The sequence below is a fragment of the Mesoplodon densirostris genome, chromosome 3 (genome assembly GCF_025265405.1).
Source record: "Mesoplodon densirostris isolate mMesDen1 chromosome 3, mMesDen1 primary haplotype, whole genome shotgun sequence".
In the NCBI taxonomy this organism is placed as follows: Eukaryota; Metazoa; Chordata; class Mammalia; order Artiodactyla; family Ziphiidae; genus Mesoplodon; species Mesoplodon densirostris.
In genome coordinates, this window is record NC_082663.1 from 178,326,504 (window position 1) to 178,339,961 (window position 13,458).

Below are 13,458 nucleotides of genomic sequence, written 5' to 3' on the forward strand. Positions count from 1 at the left end.
TTGGCTCTCATTGGTTCCTCCTCTTCCCTTTCATCGTGCACACAAGTTGCAAACTGTGAGAAACAGGAGGTTAAAGGCACTGACTCCCCAAGTTGGGAGATTGTGAGTAAAGTGTCTGGAATGTCGAACCAGAGTACCAGGAGAGGAAAATTGAAGAGCGTTTTAGAAATCTTTCCCGATCACACGGTGTGCCATCCTGTGGGTTTCAAATGCATGTTTTAATTTCACTAATATTCCCTTAAACCTGGAGAGTAGGGACCCATGGCATGGGTGGCACGCATTATTGCTTTAAAGGTGTACATTTGCTCACCCAGCCTCACCAATCCTCTCAGCCCCAAATGCCCAGCCTTTTGTCTCATTCAGGTGTGGGTGTAGATGGGGTCAATCCAGGTTGCATCAGAGCCCCTGAACGAATTGTGTAAGAATTTCGCTGTTTTTGTGTTTTGTTTGTGAAATTTATTTTTATAATGGGCTTGAGCTGATTTTCACTGCCATGTTTATGCCGCTCTAGGCACACTTGAATCCCTTACGGAGACATATCAGTACATAGGTTTTAAGATTCTTACTAGTCAGATATATTCCTCTGCACGGAATAGGGGGTGTTGAGTCCAGTTCAATGAGCAAGGCGTAGGTCTTGTCTATTACATAGTTGGCTTCTGAAAAGGTACCTGTGCTAATATCAAACTCTGATTTTATGCATCAACCCACCTCACCTTTCCCCTTGAGCAGGCATAGGAGTGTTTTTTAAATGTGAGACTCTGTTCTGATTTCTACTTTAGTTCATGTGTAGCCTTTTTACATTCCCTTCATAAGTGATATCTTAGGATAAGTTTCTGTTTCTGTGTGACTTATTTCACTTAGAATCATCGTACCTATATCCACCCATTATGCTGCTACTGGCCTTATGACATTGATTTCATGGCTGAGGGACATTCCATGGTACGAAAGTACCACAACTTCTTTGTCCATTTTTGTCTTTCCTGCAATATTTGAGGTGTTCTTAGGTCGAGGTGCTTGTAAACGGTGCCGCCGTTAAATTTGGGGTGGCTGTGTGTCTTTGATTTTCAGGTTTCCCAACGTATACGTCCATGAGTGAAAGTGCCCTAGGCTCTGTAGATGAGTTGTTTAGTTGTTTTTGGGAAACACCATGCACTTTTCCGGAGTGGCTGCTGGCAATTTTCCTCCCTCCCATCTGCATAAGAAGGGTCCCTGTTCTCCTCGGCCTGTCCTGCTTTTCTGGATTTTACAATTTTTTCGGATGTCCGTTTTGACTGGTGGGAAGTGAGACTTCTTTTTAGTGTGTACTTGCATTGCCCGCTTGTTGGTTGTCCACATAGTGTTTATGTGTTTTTTCCTCAGTATGTTCTGGAAAACACATAAATGCCCTCTTTGGAAGAGTGCATCATTGTGGAAGCTCTGCCGATTTTCATGTGCTTTAAAGGCAATTCCAATCTACATCTTGAAGTCTGTTTCCTGGAATTCTGCCTGTCTTTCAAGTCCTCCTGTTAGCCTACCCTCAACAGATTTGTGGATGATAGGTGCCCTTTATAACTCTGCCAGTTTCTGAATTGTTGTGCTCCGTGAGCTCCATTTGTCAACACACATTTTTGTGAGCTGGCCGAAAACCACAGGATTGCTTCAGGCCCTATTCTGGTTCTGGGGCAGCAGGCTGAGACTTTGGTCAATTCCTCTTCCTGATGGGAAATTAGAGTGACTTGTGCCCGTCCAAATGCCTACAGCTTGGCTCTCATTGGTTCCCCCACTTCCCTTTCATGCTCCGCACAATTTGCAAACTTTGTGAAACAGGAGTTTAACGGCACTGACTCCCCAAGTTGTGAGATTGAGAATAAAGCACCTGGAATGTCAAACCCTAGCACCAGGAGAGGAAAATTGAGGAGCGTTTTACAAACTTTTCCCGATCACAAGGTTTCCCATCCTGTGGGTTTTGCATGCATATTTTAATTCTACTAAAATTCCCTTAAACCATGAGAGTTGGGACCCATGGAATGGGAGGCACGCATTATTGCTTTAAAGGTGTACATTTGCTCACCCAACCTCACCAATCCTCTCAGCCCCAAGTGTCCAGCCTTTTGTCTTTTCCAGGTGTGGGTGTGGATGGGGTCAATCCAGGTTGCATCAGAGCCCCTGAACGAATTGTGTAAGAATTTCGCTGTTTTTGTGTTTTGTTTTTGAAATTTATTTATATACTGGGTTTGAGATGATTTTCACTACCGTGTTTATGCCACTCTCGGCACACTTCATTTCCTAACGGAGACATATCAGTACATAGGTTTTAAGATTCTTACTAGTCAGATATATTCCTCTGCGTGGAATAGGGGGTGTTGAGTCCATTTCACTGAGCAAAGTGTAGGTCTTGTCTATTACATATTTGGTTTATGGAACGGTACCTGTGCTAATATCAAACTCTGGTTTTATGCATCACCCCACCTCACCCTTCCCCTTAAGCAGGCATAGGAGTGTTTTCTAAATGTGAGACTCTGTTTTGTTTTCTACTTTAGTTCATGTGTAGCCTTTTTACATTCCCTTCATAAGTGATATCTTAGGATAATTTGCTTTTTCTGTGTGACTTATTTCACGTCGAATCATCGTACCTATATCCACCCATTATGCTGCTACTGGCCTTATGAGATTGATTTCATGGCTGAGGGATATTCCATGGTATGAAAGTATCACAACTTCTTTATCCATTTTTGTCTTTCCTGCAATATTTGAGGTGTTCTGAGGTCGAGGTGCTTGTAAACCGTGCAGCCGTTAAATTTGGGGTGGCTGTGTGTCTTTGATTTTCAGGTTTTCCAACGTATACATCCATGAGTGAAAGTGCCCTAGGCTCTGTAGCTGAGTTGATTAGTTGTTTTTGGGAAAAACCAGGCAGTTCTCTGGAGTGAGTGTCTGCTGGCAATTTTCCGCCCTACCATCTTCGTAAGAACGCTCCCATTTCTGCACGGCCTGTCCTGGTTTTCTGGTTTGTACAATTTTTTCGGATGTCCCTTTTGACCGGTGGGAACTGAGACTTCTTTTTAGTGCGTATTTGAATTTCCTGCTTGCTTGGTTGGCCACAAAGCGTGTATGCGTTTTTTCCTCAATATGTTCTGGAAAACACGCATACGCCCTCTTTGGCCAAGTGCATCATTGTGGAAGTTCTGCCGATTTTCATGTGCTTTAAAGGCGATTCCAATCTACCTCTTGAAGCCTGTTTCCTGGAATTCAGCCTGGCTTTCAAGTCCTCCTGGTTGCCTTCCCTCAACAGATGTTTGGATGATAGTTGTCCTTTATAACTCTGCAAGTTTCTGAATTGTTGTGCCCATGAGCTCCATTTGTCAACACACATTTTTGTGAGCTGGCCGCAAAACCACAGGATTGCTTCAGGCCCTATCCTGGTTTTGGGGGGCGGCAGGCTGAGACTTTGGTTATTTCTTCTTCCTGCCAGGAAAATGAGTGACATGTGCCCGTCCAAATGCCTACAGCTTGGCTCTCATTGGTTCCTCCTCTTCCCTTTCATCGTGCACACAAGTTGCAAACTGTGAGAAACAGGAGGTTAAAGGCACTGACTCCCCAAGTTGGGAGATTGTGAGTAAAGTGTCTGGAATGTCGAACCAGAGTACCAGGAGAGGAAAATTGAAGAGCGTTTTAGAAATCTTTCCCGATCACATGGTGTGCCATCGTCTGGGTTTCAAATGCATGTTTTAATTTTACTAATATTCCCTTAAACCTGGAGAGTAGGGACCCATGGCATGGGTGGCACGCATTATTGCTTTAAAGGTGTACATTTGCTCACCCAGCCTCACCAATCCTCTCAGCCCCAAATGCCCAGCCTTTTGTCTCATTCAGGTGTGGGTGTAGATGGGGTCAATCCAGGTTGCATCAGAGCCCCTGAACGAATTGTGTAAGAATTTCGCTGTTTTTGTGTTTTGTTTGTGAAATTTATTTTTATAATGGGCTTGAGCTGATTTTCACTGCCATGTTTATGCCGCTCTAGGCACACTTGAATCCCTTACGGAGACATATCAGTACATAGGTTTTAAGATTCTTACTAGTCAGATATATTCCTCTGCACGGAATAGGGGGTGTTGAGTCCAGTTCAATGAGCAAGGCGTAGGTCTTGTCTATTACATAGTTGGCTTCTGAAAAGGTACCTGTGCTAATATCAAACTCTGATTTTATGCATCAACCCACCTCACCTTTCCCCTTGAGCAGGCATAGGAGTGTTTTTTAAATGTGAGACTCTGTTCTGATTTCTACTTTAGTTCATGTGTAGCCTTTTTACATTCCCTTCATAAGTGATATCTTAGGATAAGTTTCTGTTTCTGTGTGACTTATTTCACTTAGAATCATCGTACCTATATCCACCCATTATGCTGCTACTGGCCTTATGACATTGATTTCATGGCTGAGGGACATTCCATGGTACGAAAGTACCACAACTTCTTTGTCCATTTTTGTCTTTCCTGCAATATTTGAGGTGTTCTTAGGTCGAGGTGCTTGTAAACGGTGCCGCCGTTAAATTTGGGGTGGCTGTGTGTCTTTGATTTTCAGGTTTCTCAACGTATACATCCATGAGTGAAAGTGCCCTAGGCTCTGTAGCTGAGTTGTTTAGTTGTTTTTGGGAAACACCAGGCAGTTCCCTGGAGTGAGTGTGTGCTGGCATTTTCCTCTCTACCATCTTCCTAAGAATGCTCCCTTTTCTCCATGGCCTGTCCTGGTTTTCTGGTTAGTACAATTTTTTCAGATGTCCCTTTTGACCGGTGGGAAGTGAGACTTCTTTTTAGAGTGTATTTGCATTTCCCGCTTGCTTGGTTGGCCACAAAGTGTGTATGCGTTTTTTCCTCAATATGTTCTGGAAAACACGCATACGCCCTCTTGGGCCAAGTGCATCATTGTGGAAGTTCTGCCAATTTTCATGTGCTTTAAAGGTGATTCCAATCTACCTCTTGAAGCCTGTTTCCTGGAATTCAGCCTGGCTTTCAAGTCCTCCTGGTTGCATTCCCTCAACAGATGTTTGGATGATAGTTGTCCTTTATAACTCTGCAAGTTTCTGAATTGTTGTGCCCATGAGCTCCATTTGTCAACACACATTTTTTGTGAGCTGGCCGCAAAACTGCAGGATTGCTTCAGGCCCTATCCTGGTTCTGGGGGCGGCAGGCTGAGACTTTGGTTATTTCTTCTTCCTGCCAGGAAAATACAGTGACATGTGCCCGTCCAAATGCCTACAGCTTGGCTCTCATTGGTTCCTCCTCTTCCCTTTCATCCTGCACACAAGTTGAAAACTGTGAGAAACAGGAGGTTAAAGGCACTGACTCCCCAAGTTGCGAGATTGTGAATAAAGTGTCTGGAATGTCGAACCAGAGTACCAGGAGAGGAAAATTGAAGAGCGTTTTAGAAATCTTTCCCGATCACACTGTGTCCCATCCTGTGGGTTTCGAATGCATGTTTTAATTTTACTAATACTCCCTTTAAGCTGGAGAGTAGGGACCCATGGCATGGGTGGCACGCATTATTGCTTTAAAGGTGTACATTTGCTCACCCAGCCTCACCAATCCTCTGAGCCCCAAGTGCCCAGCCTTTTGTCTCATTCAGGTGTGGGTGTAGATGGGGTCAATCCAGGTTGCATCAGAGCCCCTGAACGAATTGTGTAAGAATTTCGCTGTTTTTGTGTTTTGTTTGTGAAATTTATTTTTATAATGGGCTTGAGCTGATTTTCACTGCCATGTTTATGCCGCTCTAGGCACACTTGAATCCCTTACGGAGACATATCAGTACATAGGTTTTAAGATTCTTACTAGTCAGATATATTCCTCTGCACGGAATAGGGGGTGTTGAGTCCAGTTCACTGAGCAAGGCGTAGGTCTTGTCTATTACATAGTTGGCTTATGAAAAGGTACCTGTGCTAATATCAAACTCTGATTTTATGCATCAACCCAACTCACCTTTCCCCTTGAGCAGGCCTAGGAGTGTTTTCTAAATGTGAGACTCTGTTCTGATTTCTACTTTAGTTCATGTGTAGCCTTTTTACATTCCCTTCATAAGTGATATCTTAGGATAAGTTTCTTTTTCTGTGTGACTTATTTCACTTAGAATCATCATACCTATATCCACCCATTATGCTGCTACTGGCCTTATGACATTGATTTCATGGCTGAGTGATATTCCATCGTACAAAGTACCACAACTTTTAAATCTTTTTTTTGTCTTTTCTGCGATATTTGAGGTGTTTTGAAGTCAAGGTGCTTGTAAACAGTGCAGCCCTTAACTTTGGGGTGGCTGTGTGTCTTTGATTTTCAGGTTTCCCAAGGTATACGTCCATGGGTGAAAGTGCCCTAGGCTCTGTAGCTGAGATGTTTAGTTGTTTTTCGGAAACACCATGCACTTCTCCGGAGTGGCTGCTGGCAATTTTCCTCCCTCCCATCTGCATAAGAAGGGTCCCTGTTCTCCTCGGCCTGTCCTGCTTTTCTGGATTTTACAATTTTTTCGGATGTCCGTTTTGACTGGTGGGAAGTGAGACTTCTATTTAGTGTGTACTTGCATTGCCCGCTTGTTGGTTGTCCACATAGTGTTTATGTGTTTTTTCCTCAGTATGTTCTGGAAAACACTTAAATGCCCTCTTTGGAAGAGTGCATCATTGTGGAAGCTCTGCCGATTTTCATGTGCTTTAAAGGCAATTCCAATCTACATCTTGAAGTCTGTTTCCTGGAATTCTGCCTGTCTTTCAAGTCCTCCTGTTAGCCTACCCTCAACAGATTTGTGGATGATAGGTGCCCTTTATAACTCTGCCAGTTTCTGAATTGTTGTGCTCCGTGAGCTCCATTTGTCAACACACATTTTTGTGAGCTGGCCGAAAACCACAGGATTGCTTCAGGCCCTATTCTGGTTCTGGGGCAGCAGGCTGAGACTTTGGTCAATTCCTCTTCCTGATGGGAAATTAGAGTGACTTGTGCCCGTCCAAATGCCTACAGCTTGGCTCTCATTGGTTCCCCCACTTCCCTTTCATGCTCCGCACAATTTGCAAACTTTGTGAAACAGGAGTTTAACGGCACTGACTCCCCAAGTTGTGAGATTGAGAATAAAGCACCTGGAATGTCAAACCCTAGCACCAGGAGAGGAAAATTGAGGAGCGTTTTACAAACTTTTCCCGATCACAAGGTTTCCCATCCTGTGGGTTTTGCATGCATATTTTAATTCTACTAAAATTCCCTTAAACCATGAGAGTTGGGACCCATGGAATGGGAGGCACGCATTATTGCTTTAAAGGTGTACATTTGCTCACCCAACCTCACCAATCCTCTCAGCCCCAAGTGTCCAGCCTTTTGTCTTTTCCAGGTGTGGGTGTGGATGGGGTCAATCCAGGTTGCATCAGAGCCCCTGAACGAATTGTGTAAGAATTTCGCTGTTTTTGTGTTTTGTTTTTGAAATTTATTTATATACTGGGTTTGAGATGATTTTCACTACCGTGTTTATGCCACTCTCGGCACACTTCATTTCCTAACGGAGACATATCAGTACATAGGTTTTAAGATTCTTACTAGTCAGATATATTCCTCTGCGTGGAATAGGGGGTGTTGAGTCCATTTCACTGAGCAAAGTGTAGGTCTTGTCTATTACATATTTGGTTTATGGAACGGTACCTGTGCTAATATCAAACTCTGGTTTTATGCATCACCCCACCTCACCCTTCCCCTTAAGCAGGCATAGGAGTGTTTTCTAAATGTGAGACTCTGTTTTGTTTTCTACTTTAGTTCATGTGTAGCCTTTTTACATTCCCTTCATAAGTGATATCTTAGGATAATTTGCTTTTTCTGTGTGACTTATTTCACGTCGAATCATCGTACCTATATCCACCCATTATGCTGCTACTGGCCTTATGAGATTGATTTCATGGCTGAGGGATATTCCATGGTATGAAAGTATCACAACTTCTTTATCCATTTTTGTCTTTCCTGCAATATTTGAGGTGTTCTGAGGTCGAGGTGCTTGTAAACCGTGCAGCCGTTAAATTTGGGGTGGCTGTGTGTCTTTGATTTTCAGGTTTTCCAACGTATACATCCATGAGTGAAAGTGCCCTAGGCTCTGTAGCTGAGTTGATTAGTTGTTTTTGGGAAAAACCAGGCAGTTCTCTGGAGTGAGTGTCTGCTGGCAATTTTCCGCCCTACCATCTTCGTAAGAACGCTCCCATTTCTGCACGGCCTGTCCTGGTTTTCTGGTTTGTACAATTTTTTCGGATGTCCCTTTTGACCGGTGGGAACTGAGACTTCTTTTTAGTGCGTATTTGAATTTCCTGCTTGCTTGGTTGGCCACAAAGCGTGTATGCGTTTTTTCCTCAATATGTTCTGGAAAACACGCATACGCCCTCTTTGGCCAAGTGCATCATTGTGGAAGTTCTGCCGATTTTCATGTGCTTTAAAGGCGATTCCAATCTACCTCTTGAAGCCTGTTTCCTGGAATTCAGCCTGGCTTTCAAGTCCTCCTGGTTGCCTTCCCTCAACAGATGTTTGGATGATAGTTGTCCTTTATAACTCTGCAAGTTTCTGAATTGTTGTGCCCATGAGCTCCATTTGTCAACACACATTTTTGTGAGCTGGCCGCAAAACCACAGGATTGCTTCAGGCCCTATCCTGGTTTTGGGGGGCGGCAGGCTGAGACTTTGGTTATTTCTTCTTCCTGCCAGGAAAATGAGTGACATGTGCCCGTCCAAATGCCTACAGCTTGGCTCTCATTGGTTCCTCCTCTTCCCTTTCATCGTGCACACAAGTTGCAAACTGTGAGAAACAGGAGGTTAAAGGCACTGACTCCCCAAGTTGGGAGATTGTGAGTAAAGTGTCTGGAATGTCGAACCAGAGTACCAGGAGAGGAAAATTGAAGAGCGTTTTAGAAATCTTTCCCGATCACATGGTGTGCCATCGTCTGGGTTTCAAATGCATGTTTTAATTTTACTAATATTCCCTTAAACCTGGAGAGTAGGGACCCATGGCATGGGTGGCACGCATTATTGCTTTAAAGGTGTACATTTGCTCACCCAGCCTCACCAATCCTCTCAGCCCCAAATGCCCAGCCTTTTGTCTCATTCAGGTGTGGGTGTAGATGGGGTCAATCCAGGTTGCATCAGAGCCCCTGAACGAATTGTGTAAGAATTTCGCTGTTTTTGTGTTTTGTTTGTGAAATTTATTTTTATAATGGGCTTGAGCTGATTTTCACTGCCATGTTTATGCCGCTCTAGGCACACTTGAATCCCTTACGGAGACATATCAGTACATAGGTTTTAAGATTCTTACTAGTCAGATATATTCCTCTGCACGGAATAGGGGGTGTTGAGTCCAGTTCAATGAGCAAGGCGTAGGTCTTGTCTATTACATAGTTGGCTTCTGAAAAGGTACCTGTGCTAATATCAAACTCTGATTTTATGCATCAACCCACCTCACCTTTCCCCTTGAGCAGGCATAGGAGTGTTTTTTAAATGTGAGACTCTGTTCTGATTTCTACTTTAGTTCATGTGTAGCCTTTTTACATTCCCTTCATAAGTGATATCTTAGGATAAGTTTCTGTTTCTGTGTGACTTATTTCACTTAGAATCATCGTACCTATATCCACCCATTATGCTGCTACTGGCCTTATGACATTGATTTCATGGCTGAGGGACATTCCATGGTACGAAAGTACCACAACTTCTTTGTCCATTTTTGTCTTTCCTGCAATATTTGAGGTGTTCTTAGGTCGAGGTGCTTGTAAACGGTGCCGCCGTTAAATTTGGGGTGGCTGTGTGTCTTTGATTTTCAGGTTTCTCAACGTATACATCCATGAGTGAAAGTGCCCTAGGCTCTGTAGCTGAGTTGTTTAGTTGTTTTTGGGAAACACCAGGCAGTTCCCTGGAGTGAGTGTGTGCTGGCATTTTCCTCTCTACCATCTTCCTAAGAATGCTCCCTTTTCTCCATGGCCTGTCCTGGTTTTCTGGTTAGTACAATTTTTTCAGATGTCCCTTTTGACCGGTGGGAAGTGAGACTTCTTTTTAGAGTGTATTTGCATTTCCCGCTTGCTTGGTTGGCCACAAAGTGTGTATGCGTTTTTTCCTCAATATGTTCTGGAAAACACGCATACGCCCTCTTGGGCCAAGTGCATCATTGTGGAAGTTCTGTCAATTTTCATGTGCTTTAAAGGTGATTCCAATCTACCTCTTGAAGCCTGTTTCCTGGAATTCAGCCTGGCTTTCAAGTCCTCCTGGTTGCATTCCCTCAACAGATGTTTGGATGATAGTTGTCCTTTATAACTCTGCAAGTTTCTGAATTGTTGTGCCCATGAGCTCCATTTGTCAACACACATTTTTTGTGAGCTGGCCGCAAAACTGCAGGATTGCTTCAGGCCCTATCCTGGTTCTGGGGGCGGCAGGCTGAGACTTTGGTTATTTCTTCTTCCTGCCAGGAAAATACAGTGACATGTGCCCGTCCAAATGCCTACAGCTTGGCTCTCATTGGTTCCTCCTCTTCCCTTTCATCCTGCACACAAGTTGAAAACTGTGAGAAACAGGAGGTTAAAGGCACTGACTCCCCAAGTTGCGAGATTGTGAATAAAGTGTCTGGAATGTCGAACCAGAGTACCAGGAGAGGAAAATTGAAGAGCGTTTTAGAAATCTTTCCCGATCACACTGTGTCCCATCCTGTGGGTTTCGAATGCATGTTTTAATTTTACTAATACTCCCTTTAAGCTGGAGAGTAGGGACCCATGGCATGGGTGGCACGCATTATTGCTTTAAAGGTGTACATTTGCTCACCCAGCCTCACCAATCCTCTGAGCCCCAAGTGCCCAGCCTTTTGTCTCATTCAGGTGTGGGTGTAGATGGGGTCAATCCAGGTTGCATCAGAGCCCCTGAACGAATTGTGTAAGAATTTCGCTGTTTTTGTGTTTTGTTTGTGAAATTTATTTTTATAATGGGCTTGAGCTGATTTTCACTGCCATGTTTATGCCGCTCTAGGCACACTTGAATCCCTTACGGAGACATATCAGTACATAGGTTTTAAGATTCTTACTAGTCAGATATATTCCTCTGCACGGAATAGGGGGTGTTGAGTCCAGTTCACTGAGCAAGGCGTAGGTCTTGTCTATTACATAGTTGGCTTATGAAAAGGTACCTGTGCTAATATCAAACTCTGATTTTATGCATCAACCCAACTCACCTTTCCCCTTGAGCAGGCCTAGGAGTGTTTTCTAAATGTGAGACTCTGTTCTGATTTCTACTTTAGTTCATGTGTAGCCTTTTTACATTCCCTTCATAAGTGATATCTTAGGATAAGTTTCTTTTTCTGTGTGACTTATTTCACTTAGAATCATCATACCTATATCCACCCATTATGCTGCTACTGGCCTTATGACATTGATTTCATGGCTGAGTGATATTCCATCGTACAAAGTACCACAACTTTTAAATCTTTTTTTTTGTCTTTTCTGCGATATTTGAGGTGTTTTGAAGTCAAGGTGCTTGTAAACAGTGCAGCCCTTAACTTTGGGGTGGCTGTGTGTCTTTGATTTTCAGGTTTCCCAAGGTATACGTCCATGGGTGAAAGTGCCCTAGGCTCTGTAGCTGAGATGTTTAGTTGTTTTTCGGAAACACCATGCACTTCTCCGGAGTGGCTGCTGGCAATTTTCCTCCCTCCCATCTGCATAAGAAGGGTCCCTGTTCTCCTCGGCCTGTCCTGCTTTTCTGGATTTTACAATTTTTTCGGATGTCCGTTTTGACTGGTGGGAAGTGAGACTTCTATTTAGTGTGTACTTGCATTGCCCGCTTGTTGGTTGTCCACATAGTGTTTATGTGTTTTTTCCTCAGTATGTTCTGGAAAACACTTAAATGCCCTCTTTGGAAGAGTGCATCATTGTGGAAGCTCTGCCGATTTTCATGTGCTTTAAAGGCAATTCCAATCTACATCTTGAAGTCTGTTTCCTGGAATTCTGCCCGTCTTTAAAGTCCTCCTGTTAGCCTTCCCTCAACAGATTTGTGGATGATAGGTGCCCTTTATAACTCTGCCAGTTTCTGAATTGCTGTGCTCCGTGAGCTCCATTTGTCAACACACATTTTTGTGAGCTGGCCGAAAACCGCAGGATTGCTTCAGGCCCTATTCTGGTTCTGGGGCGGCAGGCTGAGACTTTGGTCAATTCCTCTTCCTGATGGGAAATTAGAGTGACTTGTGCCCGTCCAAATGCCTACAGCTTGGCTCTCATTGGTTCCCCCACTTCCCTTTCATGCTCCGCACAATTTGCAAACTTTGTGAAACAGGAGTTTAACGGCACTGACTCCCCAAGTTGTGAGATTGAGAATAAAGCACCTGGAATGTCAAACCCTAGCACCAGGAGAGGAAAATGGAGGAGCGTTTTACAAACTTTTCCCGATCACAAGGTTTCCCATCCTGTGGGTTTTGCATGCATATTTTAATTCTACTAAAATTCCCTTAAACCATGAGAGTTGGGACCCATGGAATGGGAGGCACGCATTATTGCTTTAAAGGTGTACATTTGCTCACCCAACCTCACCAATCCTCTCAGCCCCAAGTGTCCAGCCTTTTGTCTTTTCCAGGTGTGGGTGTGGATGGGGTCAATCCAGGTTGCATCAGAGCCCCTGAACGAATTGTGTAAGAATTTCGCTGTTTTTGTGTTTTGTTTTTGAAATTTATTTATATACTGGGTTTGAGATGATTTTCACTACCGTGTTTATGCCACTCTCGGCACACTTCATTTCCTTATGGAGACATATCAGTACATAGGTTTTAAGATTCTTACTAGTCAGATATATTCCTCTACGCGGAATAGGGGGTGTTGAGTCCATTTCACTGAGCAAAGTGTAGGTCTTGTCTATTACATATTTGGTTTATGGAACGGTACCTGTGCTAATATCAAACTCTGGTTTTATGCATCACCCCACCTCACCCTTCCCCTTAAGCAGGCATAGGAGTGTTTTCTAAATGTGAGACTCTGTTTTGTTTTCTACTTTAGTTCATGTGTAGCCTTTTTACATTCCCTTCATAAGTGATATCTTAGGATAATTTGCTTTTTCTGTGTGACTTATTTCACGTCGAATCATCGTACCTATATCCACCCATTATGCTGCTACTGGCCTTATGAGATTGATTTCATGGCTGAGGGATATTCCATGGTATGAAAGTATCACAACTTCTTTATCCATTTTTGTCTTTCCTGCAATATTTGAGGTGTTCTGAGGTCGAGGTGCTTGTAAACCGTGCAGCCGTTAAATTTGGGGTGGCTGTGTGTCTTTGATTTTCAGGTTTTCCAACGTATACATCCATGAGTGAAAGTGCCCTAGGCTCTGTAGCTGAGTTGATTAGTTGTTTTTGGGAAAAACCAGGCAGTTCTCTGGAGTGAGTGTCTGCTGGCAATTTTCCGCCCTACCATCTTCGTAAGAACGCTCCCATTTCTGCACGGCCTGTCCTGGTTTTCTGGTTTGTACAA